The sequence below is a fragment of the Gobius niger genome (genome assembly GCF_951799975.1).
Source record: "Gobius niger genome assembly, chromosome: 14".
NCBI classification, from domain to species: Eukaryota; Metazoa; Chordata; class Actinopteri; order Gobiiformes; family Gobiidae; genus Gobius; species Gobius niger.
Genome location: NC_136865.1, coordinates 28,164,853 through 28,170,852, shown reverse-complemented (window position 1 = coordinate 28,170,852; position 6,000 = coordinate 28,164,853).

Genomic DNA, 6,000 nt, shown 5'->3' with positions numbered 1-6,000 from the left:
CTCACATTGTGAAAGAGTAGTTCAGGGAGCATGAGATGGATCAGCCGCCACAGAGTCCAGATCTTAACCTCATTGAGATTCTTTGGGATGTGCTGGAGATGGTTTTGTGCTGTGGTCAAACTCATCATCGATATAAGACACTGGTGAAAATGTAAATGTAAATGTAACTTTTGCCAGTGCAGAAGCTGTAATAAAATGTGCTGGGGTGATTTTCTTTTCGTAGGATAGTTGGTACACACTGGACATTCCTCAACCAATCACAGATGTATTACGAGGAACAGCCCACTGTCCTTACATACTGAGATATGTTCTTACCTGAGCTTAGACGAGTTGATACGTACCTGTCTGGTCTTTGTGTAAGAGCGTGGTAGCCTCCAACTTCACCCCCGCTTGGAGCTATAAGAACATGCTGGGAGAGGGCAAACATCTTTGGTCGTTTTGCGTGACTGAGCGCACACACAAAGATCTGACTGGTACGCATCAACTCCTCTAAGCTCAGGTAAGAACATATCTCAGTATGGAAAAACGGTGGCCTGTTCCTTTAAGATTAGGCACCCGCCAGTGTTTAATTTTGACAACATATTTTAATTTAGTTTTAGTCTTTTGACGAAAATGTAATTCGATTTTAGTCTAGTTTTAATCGACTAAAATTGCAAGTAGCGGTTCCTTTGGCAGTGAACTTACATGATCTGAGGCTCTTTCAGACGGTCAATAGAAGTTTGGATGATTTTAGTCTCTCCCGCTCATTTTTATTTAGTCTTATTTTAGTCGACTAAAATATCTGGACATTTTAGTCATAGTTTTAGTCTCATGAAAAACTTTTAATTTAGTTTTAGTTCAATTTTAGTCATCAAAAATAACACTTTGACTAAAATTAAGACTAAATATTTTAGTCGAAGAAATTAACACTGTCCACTATCCTTAAGGTGAGTGGGCAGGGTCAGGGTTAAGCTGATTGGCTGATATACAGAATGATGTTTCACTCTCATGACTTGTGATTCATTGACGTACCAAATATCCTACGGAAAAGCAAAATTGCAAACTGGGGAGCTTGTTTTCCCGAGATGTGCCATCATTGCTCCCAGTTCATTTGTGTCAAGTGGTTTTTGTGTGGGAAAGTCTTTTATCACTGATTAGAACTTAGCTCAGCTAATCATTTAAATGTGTTGTTGGCATCTCAAAAGCTAAACCGTAGTTTGTGAGTTTTCAAAAATATCACGTAAATTAACTTTTTTCTAGCACTGATGTCTGGCATTTCACTCGCAACTTTGTTACTCCGCGTATGACGACAGCTCACACTGAGTAGCAGGGTTTAACTAAAAAGCTCACATTAGACGGTGAATCCTCCAGACAGGTGATTCTGACCACTGCTCCTTACGGGTCGTCCCAGCGGCATCGAAGTCGAATGCAACAAACAAACAAACAAACAAACAAACAAACAAACAAACAAACAAACAAACAGCTGATTTCCAGTGGCGTAGCAAGAGTACCAGGCGGCCCCAAGCAGGAATGTCAGTAGGGGGCCCTCTGTCAGCTGTTTTGTGCTCTCAGCACGAAAGGGAGGGGTCCTTTCAGGGGGTTTGCGACGGCCAATTGTCTTTGCACCTTGTCACTGCTGCTGCAGTGGCTGTATTCTCTTGGTCGTTTCTGTCAAATCTGCCTTGCCTAATAGCAAGCTACGCCTCTGCTGATTTCCTCAGTCAGGTGTGGAAGTCAGGAAGCTGGTTTTGACCCGAGTTCCTCTGTTGTTTTCCCTAGTTGAGCGTTCATGTGCATTTCCCAACTGGAGAAAACACATTCCCCAGTTCCAGAGGGTCACATGAACACGGCATTAGTCAATTCCTGTCAGTGTCCAATAAGGGAGTGAAACTAAACATCACAAAAATAGTCAAACTAAAGAAAGCTGGGTACTGTACAATAAGACTGTAAAGTAACGCCGACTGTAACAAGTGAATTTCTCCTTTGTGAGATCAATAAAGGTTTATTTTATCTTATCTTATCTTATCTTATCTTACATTTATTTGCAAACTCTTAAATATAGTTGTGTTAACTATGCTTTATGAAAAATTGCGCCTAATACATCATATGCACTTTAACAAAATCACTGTGTTAGTTACACTTTTAGTTGCTATTTCCATAAAACTAGACTATTATAAATGATCAGAGACAAAGACAAGTGCAAGGCTAAACCAGGCAAAGCTTTATTCATTATAAACTTAGCAAAACAACGCTTTAGTTTTTGTGATGTGCTCAAAGCATGTTAAAACTCATGACCTCCACACGGATACAACCGTTTCACCTCAAAATGTCAACATAATGGAGACTTTATGAATATTTACACCCACGGCAGTTCTAGTCTAAAAATAAATAGAATATTTCAATATAGTCAGCTTAATAAATAGTCCTACTGCATATCTCTATCTAACTGCGTGTGCTTGCTACATAGCGTCGACTTTGGCAGAATGAATGGAAGTTGTTTTAGCATCAGCAGGAGCGCTCGTTCTCAGGGTCGGAGGACGATACAAATGTCTGTCTGCTACTCTGTGTTTAAGGAAGAAGAAGAGGAAGAGCGATGATGAGGAGGAGAAGAAACCGAGGCTGTGTGGCGTCCAAATGACCAGAGAGGGAAACGTAGTGGACCGACAGTGAGAGGTCAGGGAACATTTAGAGATTCTGATTGGCTGTTTCATTGTGATTATTGAGACAAACCAATTAAATACGCCTTTGTGATTAGGCCTGTCAGTATAATTGCAATATCATCTTAAAGGCGCATTATTGGACTATATTTGAAAAATCTTGATACTTGTGTGTATTTCACCTTGTAGTGACCCAGCAGCTGTAAGAGTGCATGGCGCCTTTACTTTCCATCACTGTGGCCTCTAGGACGCTCCAGGATCGAGCGTCCAAAGTCAAATACACACAAATATAATTTTTTTGTTTTCGCATAAAAAGTTGCATAATGCACCTTTAAGCAGGAAAATACTTTTTTTTTTTTTAAACTTCATATAGTCCCTTTAACCAGTTAAAATAATGCATTTTTTATTACCTATTAACTCATTGACTGCCAGTCATTTTCAAATCAGAGAGCCCCCTACTGCCAGAGGTTTTTCAGGATTTTCAAAATTTAGATCAAGGTCTATGTCAACACGAAACCCACCAAAAGAAAGATTAGACTCTCTTCTTTCATCTAAAAAAAAAGTTTGTTTGTGCCTCCATTCTTTAGTAATCGTCCATAGAAAATAGGTGAAATCACCCAAAATGCTGTTTTCTGACCAAAAGCTGAGAAAACGAAAGAGCAGGGACTACAGTTCTTGTATTGAGTCACTAGGTGGCAGCATTAGCCAACACAACTAAGATTTTAACACCAGACATGTTCCCATTGAAAAACCTAATTGATGTCTATAGACGTCATTGGCAGTCAATGAGTTAATTATATAAAATAACCACTTTTAAAAATGTATTTATTGATTGAAATATACTTACCCGTATAAAATGTAATATAATGTGGTATCCCCCTTCCCTAGTTAAAACCTCAAATACGTTGAATTCTCATGATAAAGGACAGTTGTTGTTATGATGAAAATTTGTTAAAGTTGCCAAACCTTTAGCTTTAACTGTTTAATACAAACATATCAGTAGCTTCCCCTCTCAAAAGGTCATAATAACTGTCTGAATTATACAAAATATAGACTTTAGCGCTATAGTGGTTGCTTTGTGAGGAGTTTAGGTGGACATTTGGACACAGCCCCAGTCTTTTCTGCTACAAAGGCTACAGCCATTTTCAAATCAGTAATGTCTATGTGCTACAAGACAAAGAATCAGAGCAAAACAAAAGGTTATGTTAAAAACGGTAACAAACGTCTCCCTCAGAGTCACCGAGCTACAAATGAAACAGTTCCTAAGATCAGTTTTTGAGCACTTGAGTTTTTATAATAAATTTGTCTGAAGATGAAAAGGCTACATATGTGTAATATTATAATTCAGTATTTCGGACGCTGCAACAGTGTGATATCTTTATGAAAGTGTCCGACAGTGTTTCTCTTTTGCACATTCTCAATAAATCTGATTCAGCCATGAAATACAATCTATTCTTCAGGAGTTTGCTACTTTGTTAACTGAACCTTAAAACCTACACCCTGTTTAATCATCTTTTTAAGACACCTTTCTAAAAAAAAAAAAACCCTTAAAATGCTAAGACTTTATGTATTTACAGAGATTTACATTTGATTTGTCGTTTCAGTCGCTTCCTGTTCACTCTTTTCCTTCTGTTTCAAGAGCGAGGAAATCGATATCAACCTCACGACCTTCTATATAAAAGGACAGTTTAAAAATGTAAACAAAAAGAACAGTTTATGACTCTTTTTTTAACAAATGTTCTATGCGACACTCTGTACATAGGGCTGGGACAATACATTGTTTCGTGCTGCTTTGACAGTATAGTGATAGTGATCACATAGTGATTCCCAAAGTGGCCACAGGGGCACTTCAGGGGCCTCCAAAGGTTGTCCACACATCATTTACATAGAAATTAATGGGTTTGGAATGACACGTATTTGATTCATTATAATAAGTAGCCTATAGTCACGAGTGTTTGATAATTGTTTTGTAAAATAACGAGAAGTAAATGATGAAAAACATTAGATATTGTTTGTAGAGAGTGAATTATCTTTCTATTATCTATCTATTATTAAAGGAACAGGCCACAGTTTTTCCATACTGAGATATGTTCAACGACCAAAGATGTTGTTAGCATTTAGCCTCTCCTCCTCTCCACTATGGGGCCAAACGGAGGTGACGTTAGAAGCGACCGAGCACTACCACGTTTTCCCTTTTTAAATACAATTATGTGAGTAGTTTCACGCGTAAAGACCGGACAGGTACACATCAACTCGTCTAGGCTCAGGTGAGAACATATCTCAGTATGGAAAAACGGTGAACTATTCCGTTAAGGGGGGCCACGATGTGCTGGACTTTGAGAAGGGCTGGTCTATATATGGCATTGAAAACAACAGCCTTTAATTTTAAATGGAGTTGGTGTTGCTAAGAATTCTATGGTGGTAACTGTGGCAACGGTCGAAATGCAGACTTTTCTACTTGGTTTATATCTTATGTAAGCAAAGTAAGCGTCTCCACTCTGGGACCTAGTTTGGGGAAAGTTTGTTTACAGACCCCCAAAACGTCAGAATTAGAGTTTGCCTGGTGATTGTGAGCAATTTTGATTTTTATTGTTGTTATGAATCGCATCATGTCCCTATGTAAACATGCTCTGCACCCAATGGGCGAGGAACGCGCTTCTGTATGGTCCTTATGGTGGGGGGCTGACATTGCTGTAATACCGCCCCCGGGTGGCCAAGGGCGACTCCAAGAGACACTTGGGAGCATTTTGCCTGGCTCTGCCATACTCTTCCCTGTCCATTCCATGCAGGGAGTTAGTCTGGTCACGGAGCAATTGGAGCAGTTTGAACGGGCGGGCCTAACGCGCACAGATTGTCAGTGAAATAAACCAATTAGCAATTAGCGGACGTGACGACAGCTGTGTCCAATTAAACAAATATGAAGTGAATATAAACTCACGCGGAGAACGCGAGGCAAAATCCTTGACTACTTCATCCAATGATTAGTTTTGGCTGATGTTAACGTTAATTGAACTAAAAACATAGAGGTGCAGCGAGTGACGTAACCTTCTCATTTCTCTGTGACGGTCGTGATTGGTTCGGCTCGGCCTTAGCCGCCAATCAACAACTTGTCTACCGTGCGTGGCCAGACCCACCTTCTTTCGTGCAGAAAGAAGGTGGGTGTGGTTTATCAGGCTAGGGAGCATTGATTCTAATGGAACTTCAAACAACCCAAGAACGGCTTAAAAGTCTGGCTCCAAAGAGTTTTTCTTTTTGTAAAAATCGCTATGACCCATGTGACCAGGCTGGGGGAGGTGAAGTATTTTTAACCACGCTGGTTTTTGTTTATCAGCCTGTCAATCAAGCTCTGTGGAGGCTCCGCCCG